This window comes from Microtus ochrogaster, unplaced genomic scaffold (genome assembly GCF_000317375.1).
Source record: "Microtus ochrogaster isolate Prairie Vole_2 unplaced genomic scaffold, MicOch1.0 UNK4, whole genome shotgun sequence".
In the NCBI taxonomy this organism is placed as follows: domain Eukaryota; kingdom Metazoa; phylum Chordata; class Mammalia; order Rodentia; family Cricetidae; genus Microtus; species Microtus ochrogaster.
The window spans coordinates 13,028,603-13,038,195 of record NW_004949102.1 but is presented as its reverse complement, the minus strand read 5'-3'; the positions used below and the strand labels follow the sequence as shown (position 1 = coordinate 13,038,195).

Below are 9,593 nucleotides of genomic sequence, written 5' to 3'. Positions count from 1 at the left end.
TAAGACTTCCCAGTTTTACATCCAAAGACCAAAGCATGCAGGATAATCTACTAGATTCTCCTCTGAAAATACTTCCGCGGAAGCTCTCTGTCTCCCATAAGAAGAGTTCACAGTTATCTTAAGCATACAAGGGTACAGTAGGTCTACCTCCTTTAACTGGAACTTTCTAAAACTCCACATTGTAAAAAGCATTTAACATACTTAAAAAAACGAGAAGTGTTATTAAAATATCATTGTTTAAACTATACTAATTAAACCTTATTATACCTATGCCCGTTTTCAGGTTGAGATTAAAGTGCCTCCTAAGCTTTAAACAATGAGCTACTCATAAACAAACCAATGCGCTTCCCACCTTTGAACACCAGAGGGCATCATTAGGCATAGTCAGCTGGGCTAGAGGGAGAAGGTTTGGGGGGAAAAGAACTCCACTACTAATGACAGAAACTATAGTATACCCTTATCTACCATGAAACATTACCATGGTAACAGCAGCAGCTAAAATGATTGTATATTTAGGTCATAGTATAAAAGGAACTTGGGCATGTGAGAAAAAGAAAATGAAGTAAGGCAAGAATAGATAGCATAGAAGCTCCAAGGCTTTTCCTCTTCCTCCTCCCCAGCTGATAGCAGCTCACAAAGCCACATTTCCTTGCAAAGCAGAGGTCGACAATAAAGTCTGAATGAAATTAAAAGAAACCATTGAAATTTAGAACCTGAGTGTCAAAAGGGGAAAAAAGGTAGTAGAGAGAAATCCATTCACCATAATACAAGGAAGAGACAGCTAGAAGGGATGTTGCTTATGAACTTTGTCGTGAAGTACTTAGATGTTACTTAGATGTTTCACTTTGGGGGATTCTATTTATCTGCCTGTCATGAGTTCAACTGGAAGCCATTAGAACTCTATTTTGTTCTCTTGCCTTTTAGCTGAGAGGTGGATGTGGCACCTGGCAAGACGCCTGGTAATCTTCATGCCTTTGCTTTCTTCCACCAGGAATAATAACTACCTAAGTAGAATAAGCATGTCATGCCAACTAAGAATCTAGTTGGCATGGATTCTTTTTTGCTGGGATATAGGGGATCTAATCAGAAAAGGCAGAGTTGAATTAAATGGACGGAGGGAACATGATTGCAAACTTGATATCACAATGCTGTATCCCCAAACACAGGCAAACCACAGAATGCCTCTGTACATAGTCAGTTGGTACAGTATCAGAATGATAACACAAGAGTCCAACTGGCTGCATTGGCATCTTGGGGTTGCAACATACTAGCTTTTTAATTTTGGATCATCACTGGGTCTCTGTGATTGTGGGTTTTCATTCCTGTAAAAATCAAGAAATATAGCACCTATGTTTTAGAATTTTTGCAGTGAGAAAATGGACTCATATATTTACTCATTCAAAAAAGATTTATTAAGCTCCTGGTATGAGCTTGACACTATTTAAAATTGTAGGGATTTGTAGCAAAACCGATAATATAATGCATGTAAGCTGCTTAGGAAAGTAGCCAGGGATTTAGCCTAAAGTTTGAAAGTGCCTAAGGAAAGATGACCTGCTTCCCATGATTGACGCCCCGTCCTTCCCCCCTCTCTGTCTCCAAAACACACACACAGAGGACCATGCAGGCATACGTGACGTACATATTATCACACAAGAAGACAACCGAGCAGAACCTAGGAGGTGCAGACAGTACACTTGCCTATTGGCCTCTAATAAAAGAGGTTGGGACATCTGCTAGATGAGCCTAAGGAAACAGAGTGGGAACAAATGATAAAGATGGTGTTAATGGCCACAAGGGGGATATTAACAGGGTTTAAGGCATATGAGTCCTTGAGGGAATACAGCATGGACATCCAAAATAATGTATCAGAGCAAGCAATTGTTATGAAGAAAAGCAGTCCTTCGAGGGAACTCTGTTGTTTGTCAGTCTTCATCTTACTGAATAAAAGAGTTAAAAGACATGCTAAAATCAGATGGAGAAAGGTCTCTGGGTACTTAGGTAGGTAGATACTTGGGAACATTGTTTCACATAGTGAGGTACCAAGACCATGTCAGGAGTGGATGCTGAACCACGTTCTATTAAGGTCATGTTCGGAGGTCCCTGCCTTTATGTTTCCTTTTTCTAAATTCTCTCATTCTTCTACACCTTCTTCTACTTTATTCATTGTTGTGGGCCTGGGAGACGCACACCTTCCCATCAGACAGCTTGCTCTGCATTGACCCCTGAGCAGGCACACCTTCTATTTTCTTCTGCCAAACAGCAGGCTAGCCACTTCTAAAGATGCTGAAGCCCTCCACCACCCTTGGCCCTGAGGGCAGGCTACTCTAGATAAGATTCGGGAAACCATCCTCTCAAAATAAAAATGTGTCCCATTGCCTGACTGAGGCAGTGGTGGGGGTGCTGTTTGGGAAAAGAATAATATAAAGTCACTTTTAGAGAAATTTGTTTTTTTTTAAAAAAAGAAAACAGTTTATCCCCCTACACACACAAATTGGTTGCCCATGGGAGCTCATTGCAGGAAGGTTTTCAAGTATATTTTAACTGTTAATCTCTTCCACGGCTACCTCTGAAGTCATTTGAGAGCTTCAAACATGTTTTCTGGGTTCTCATGCACTTGAACTATGATCGGGATATTGCAATCCACTTATTTTCTTCCTCCAGTTCCCCTCCAGGCAGCCTCAGGCACACTTACATAAGCACACATCATTTCTCCTTTAACAGGATGACAAAACATCTGGCAGACCGCCTTCTCCTTCTTCTGGGTCCGACACCTCAACTTTCCTCTATAGTGGACTCTCTGCTCTATTCACTGAACTCCCAAGCAATAGACAAACTTGGGCAGAGGGCCCCAGCCTTTAAGGAGTCTATTTTGTATTTTTTGAATGTATTTGCCAATATTATATCATCTCAGAAAGTCTAGAGAATGGATGAGAAGTGATTTGTCAATTGCATTGCCAAATCCTCAACACAGCATGATAATCAGAACTCCTCTGGCTTTCAAGTGACTTCCTCAGTCCTTTTCCTAAGGCAAGGCTGCGACATTGTTGGCACAAAGTTCTTCCATTCATTTGACCACAGTCTCAAACTGCAACCCAATACAGTTTTCAGAACGGAACTTCAACTGTGCGTTGGCTCAATCGACTGGTCATCTTTACAACCATTAGTGTCTTTGCAATATTCTTCAAGACGACCCAGGGGCTGTGAAGGGTTTCTCTGTTAAGTGGATCAACCTCCCCGTTATTGCTCAGCAATGAAAACATGAACATTCATCCACCCGTATGCTTATCAAGGCAGCTTATGCTTATGCACCTAATTGCAGAAAACGTTATGAAAGCCTTTGCCCCACCACCCAGAGTCGGTTATCCTGGAGTTTAGGAGCTCAGCTGATGCTTAGAGGGAAGACGGATTACAGGAATGGACATAAAGGAAGAGAATGACAGGACAGGGCAGACCTACTCTGGCCCTCTGCTATCTATTTATTCTGCGCAGGTTGGAAAAAAATCTGCAACTAGTTGGTCTGGAACAAGGAACCCAGTGTTGGAACAGGAAAACTGCCTCTCACTACACCTCAGAAGCGCTCACCTTTTCAACTACCCCAGCACAGCCTCCCTACCTCCCCTCCCCCCACACACATCAAATTGCCAAGATCTGTCTGATTGCCCTAGGGTTTCTCCAGGGAGTGGCCACAACTTGGCCACTTAGCTGGACCAAGACATAAGCCTCAGCAAAGATGGCCAAGGCTGCAGATGCTGGGGGAATGCCCAACGGTGGCTGGGTACTGGAGCTCTAAAACCTGCATGGCTGAGCATTGGAATGTGGGTTTGTGTCTCTCTGGGTGCTTGTGACTGGAGGGACTGAACACCACAGGATTTCCATATACCCACCGTCACCCAGCTAAAAGAAAAAGCAAGGAAAGCAAAACTAGACAAAAAGGAAAGAAGTAGAGAGGAACGTAAGGTCAGCGTGGGAGATTGCGAACCTCGAGCATAGGAGCGAGGGGAAAAGATTTAACCGGCTCCCTTCGTCCCTACCCCCACCCCACGGGAAGATTTGGAGCAGTAAGGCTGTAGGAACAGAAGCACAGGGACCGTGAAGTGACACAAGGACAAGAGAGGGCAGCCTGGGTGATGTGTGAGCGGGCATTTCTACTTGCCTTAAGCGTTTACTTCCATTTCTCTGCCCTCCTCCCGCCTCTTGGCAGCAAGCGCTTCTCTCCGCGGGTATATGCACACAAGCTCCTGAGTCTGCATCACAGAAAGGGGCTGAAAGACCGGTCGACCCTCTCTTGGACTGTTTTGTGGCTCTAAAGAGCCTCCAGGGAGCAGAAGGACAGAGATAGAAAGGGGGAAGGCATGTGATGTCGATGTCGGAGGACAGAGGCCGACTGTGCCCCCTCACCTCCGTAGGTGTCGACAATTTGGGCGAATTCTTACCCTTGGAACGCTCTGCAACGCTAGCCTCCCTTCCGACTCAGCTAGTGACACTCCAGGGACATGGAAGGGTGGAGCGCACAGGTGGAATTCCTGTGTTTTCTGTCTGCCACTGGGTTTGGACCACACCTCACAGGCTCCCAGAGCCACAAGTTAGGGGTGATAGCCCAGCTCCGCAGGTGCAAACAGTAAAGGTCATTTGCGGCACAATGTCCCCCTATCTACGCCCTGCAGAGTGCTCCAGTACCCACCATGAGTTGAGTGACCAAGGTCCCTCAGAGTCTGAGACCCCAACAGCTCTGAACTGGGGCTCCTTTCCTCAGCCACAGTGGACAATCAACCTTGTGGGGAGGAGAACTGGCTTGCAGAGGAGTCCCTGATCCCTTCTGGACCCTTCCCTAGAACCTAATTCTCCCTGCCCTTTGGCCAAGGTCCGTGGATCAACCGCAGCCGCAAACCTGTCTCTCTCATGCGAAGGCTCTCTCCCAAGGCGGAGTCAGAGGACAGTGTGGAGTGGGAACCCGAGCGGCCTCCACCCTAAACGCAGTGCGCTCTAGGGGCACAGAGCTAAGGGGACTGAGTGGCCAGAGAGACTGAGCTCTCTTTGCCTTCCCCAAAGCAGCTTCTTGGGGAGGGCGGTCGGATGAAGAGGAGAAGGGTCGGATGTCAAGCTCAAAGACCCAGACATGCTAAGGTAGCGCCGCTCACAGGCAGTTTTCGTCACATTCCCCTAGACTTGGCGACCTCAAAGGTTCCCCTGTCCCAGCTGCGCCCCCCTTTCAGACCCGCCAAGGTACGTGTCCCCTCCTGCAAGCCCCAGATGCTAAAGTTTCCTTTAGAAAACCGGCACGGGGACCGTGTTTGCGGGGACCACCAAACAATTCCTCCAGACCCAGCCCCTCTGCGGCCAGAGTCGGGTGATAGGGAGAAACTGCAAGGTACCAGGGCCCTTGGTGTGAACAATCAAAGAACCCGGCGGTGTGGCATTGTCTTTACCTGTAGCTGACTTAGTCGCCCGTGGCTGCGATCTGGTGGAGTCTGGCCGGAGCGAGGAGCCTTTGGCGGGCTCAAGTTGGACCCGCTCCGGCGCGAGCTGCACAGCTTAGAGTCCGCAGCTGGCCACACGCTCTCCTTCTCCCTGGATCTTGCAAGAGAAAAGCGAAAGATTAGTTGTCGCCGCGGCACTTAGACGGGTGGGACGAGGGAAACGGGAGACTGCAGACCCCCAGGCTCCCGGATAGCTGTGGGGCACCTCACATCGGTCCTGCAGCTTGGCCAGACTGGGACCCAATGGGCTGTTCAGACTGGAGTTAATTTGCCTCTGCGCGCCACCTTGAACATCACACCCCCCCTAAAGACAGATAAATAAGACTTTCAAACCTGGCTTTCAGGGAGATGACTGTGGACACCGAAACAGAAAGGAGACTTGGATATGGCGAAGAGCTGGGCGGGCTTCATTTCTTCACCCGAGTGTCGGGGAAGTAGTAATTAGAGTCTGTGAGCCGCGCTCTTCCACTTCTCCCAGCGCCTCTGGCGATTTCCTAGTAGGATCTGCGACTTCAGGGCTCTGGCCAAGCCCGCAGGCTGTCGTGTGCGTGTGTGCGAGCAAGTAAGTGTTTGTGTGTGCGCGCGCGCGTGTGCGTGTGTGTGTGCTCCCGCGTGCCTCCTCCCCAGAAAGGGTCTCTGCGCCCTCACCCGCTGTGTGTAGCAAGAGAGCGAGAGTGGTGTCTCTATTTGTGCGTTTGTGTTCGATTAGCTGCAATGGGCGGACAGTTTCTGGAGAGAACATTTACAATTTTCTTTCGATCTGACAGGATTAGTTGCTGTTGAAGGGGCTCCTCCAATGAAATCTTCTCTGCGCTCTGATTTGGCGGTTCTTGCGAGCAAATATGACAGCTTTTTCTCCCAGCTCTTTTCTGCATCTCTCCATGTCCGTGTCCCCAGAGCCCAGCTCTCCGTCTGCATTTTCTACACCACAACCTTTGCAATCACCACCAGCACCCCTAGGTCCCATGCCAGCAAGTGCCCGGTTGCTACAAAGGTGACAGGGCACGTTGGGAAGAAGGCTTGTTGATTGCAGAAGACACAAACCCCGTGTGTTTCCAGGTGGGGAAATGCTAGAACAAACGCAGCATACTTTACAGTCAGGGCGAACTGTCCAGCTTGTTTATTTCTTTGATGTTGAGTAATGTTTTAGGGAGAAATAGGTATTTATTTATCTGTCTTTACTTTTTTTTATTTTACAAATAAGGCCTGTGCCTATGTTTTCTACCTACTAATGGGCAGTAGTAGGCTACAGAGTGCTCGTGAAGCTTTTAATTGGGGGGGGGGGTAGATGTCTCTGAGGAAAATAAAAGATATGAACTTCCTGTGTTTAGAGCATGGACTAATTTTTGTTTTACTTTATTTTAATTATTTAATTATTTTAATTCCTTCCAAAGATTTACCCAAGATTTTAAAGTACAGACCCTGTTTGATGCATGGTGGAGGACAATATTTACTTTTGATAGTGTATACTGCATATGATGGCATGAATATGTGTTACATAAATATGATGTTACATGATTTCCAAATAGAATTAAAGAAGAAACAGCTGGGACCTTAAACTAGATCACAAAGAATGGGACACGTCTGCTTTGTGATGACTGCGACAGAGAAATTGCTATTTAATATGCCCAGTGGGAAATACAGTTTTTGTTGCCCTGGCCTTTGTGGGGTGTTAAAGGGCACGCAGGATAAGGAAGCCACAGTTCCTTTTCTAAGTTTTTCATCTTTGAGAAGAAACATGAACATGGAGCTCTTATACACAGGTTCCCCATTAAGACTATGAATTATACTCTAATACAAATTCACTGATAAATGAAAATCCTATTGCTGTGTCTCAGCAGGCCCTGACACAAATTCAATTTTGCTTGATCAAAGCTACCCTGGAATAAAGAACGGCAATGCTATGTCTCTGCCCTCCGTGTCCATACAGGCATGCCACCAAGAGTCTTGTTTGAGAAAGGCAATTCAGTTCAACTTTGCCCCCAACCTCTACCAGCATTGGGTTTCTGGCAGTAAATATCTGAATTTTTTCATTATTTTCTCTGTTGGGTACTCTTGAAAATCAGTTCACAATCATTCTGTCTGCCATTACCTCTAAAAAGGCTTCAGAAAGCCACACTGTCATAATGTACCTGAGGTTTTTTGAATGGATATGTGTGCATGCCTGCATACACACACACACACACACACACACACACACACACACACACACACACACACACACTGAAGCTGGGGAAAAAAAAGGAATGATACATTCCTGAGCAGCAACAAAAAAGAAAATCCAGGCATTTGTTCATTAGTACTCTGGTTCTGATTTTGTTTCCCATCATGCATGCTTTCTTCCTAATAGGATTCTACCTATTCCAAGAAGGGAAGACAATAGCCAGCAAAGGTTCACAAACACATCTGGCTTTTGTGAGGAGCTGCAGACAGAAACAGTACTTTCAGTAAGCAAACATTGATGGTGCCCATTTTCTTCTCTAAAGTCATCTCTGTGAACAACTTTATCATGTTTACTTGTATCTCTGCCTCTCACTGTGTGGTGGAGAAATTATTTAACTACCCGGAAAGTCAACTTTTTAGACTGTAAAATGGGTTTAGCAATATCTTCTAGATTTGTTACATAGAACAGCAGAATCAATCAGTGCAGAGTCCTCAGCAGAACTGTTGGCACATGACAAATTGGCTATGACTGCAAGGTGGCAGTCAAGATTTAAGGATTCTGATTGCTGGGTCATGCCTGTGACCTCTTTGAGAGTGTTTATCAGGGAGCATTGCCATCAGAGCCAATGAAACTACCCACCAGAGAGAGGCAAGATGCACCTTAAACATAACCCATCCCCACACTGGCCCCAGGGTCCTTATCCCCGCCCCAACCCCTTCTAGTTTCTAGTTGTACAGGAAATGATCATGTGTCTTCTGAGGATTTTATTTTCATCTCTTAAGCAAGTTCACTTTTTGAGATAAAAGAGTGTTCTTTCACCCCAGGAATATAGCACTTGCATTTATTAGTAACTCTTGGTGTGGAACATTTTCAAAAGTGCATCTTAAAGACTTTGTGGAATGCATCTGTGGGTTTTCCTTTATCTGCATGCCTATTTTCCACCTCATAGCACTCTAATAAATTAGTAATTTCCACTTGTGAAGTCAAACTTCATTACCTACCACCTTGTAACCATAGCTTTACACACGCAGTGAAGAGCGCCAGTGCCCGGAGGGGATGACTTTGAATCTTTGAGAAAGTTCACTTTTGAATAAGACTATAAATAAGGTCACCAGTAAGAGAAGAAGAAGAGATCTGATTGGGTCTCACTCCTGGGGATGTGATTCATATTTTACCGCACCAGGTTGATTTCAGTGCAAGTGTAACTGGGCTTCAATAATCAGGTGCACAAATCAGCACTCTCTCCTTGTAAGTGGATTTAGAGGATGAGTTGAGCTCTGGTGGTGGTTTCCCACCTGGTATGGCAGCCCTACTTTTTGCCCCTTCCCACTTTTTCTATTTTCAGTGATCTGAGAAAATACAGGGGAAGGCTTTGCTTATGGCAGGAAAACGAACCAGAATAGATTCTGTTTCCCTCAGTCTCCCACTCACAAAAGTGTTCCAAGAGGTGAACAGGGACCATGAGGCTTAGCAACTAGAGGTTCAGGAAAAGCAGCCCGATTCCTGGGATGCATACCCAGGAGCTTTTCTCTGTCATGATTCAGTTTGGAATATAACATTCGTGGGTTCAAAGTGAGTCTTCCAGTGACAGCTACCACTTGAAATGGGCTTTTCAGTAGCTCTGTTGTTTTAAAATCTTAATAACAGTCCTACAATAGGCATGCCATTTTTCCTAGAGTTATTTATTTTTCCTACAGACCCTCCCAGAGAGTAATTTAAAGCTTCTATTCTTCAGCTAGCAAAGATGATGTCCTTTTCTCATAGAAAAATCCCAAGCCTTTCTTTTGCATATCCCGCAACAAGAAGTTTTCAAACACAAACGGGACTGATTCTGAGCGACAACGTTTAGCGACAGCCTGACAAACAATGCCCCTGCTATTTTTTTCTCTTCCTTTTCCTTGAAGTTTTGCATCACAGATGTTTTAAACTCACTCTGTCTTAGCCTTGAAAGT

At 45.7% G+C, this 9,593-nt stretch overlaps 1 protein-coding gene across 2 annotated transcripts in view; it reads right to left on the bottom strand.

The window, feature by feature from the left end:
* Chrm2 (cholinergic receptor muscarinic 2) overlaps window positions 1-6,209 on the bottom strand; it is a 122,008-nt gene extending 115,799 nt beyond the window's left edge. The window contains exons 1-3 of one of the 2 annotated variants that reach the window (XM_026788579.1): window positions 5,811-6,209; window positions 5,427-5,574; window positions 4,154-4,312 (exon numbers count right to left, since the gene is read on the bottom strand). The gene's annotated coding sequence lies outside the window, so the exon portion shown is untranslated. The remainder of the gene's footprint in view (window positions 1-4,153; window positions 4,313-5,426; window positions 5,575-5,810) is intronic. The other variant, XM_005365826.3, reaches the window with a different exon arrangement.
* Window positions 6,210-9,593: the final 3,384 nt, after the last annotated feature.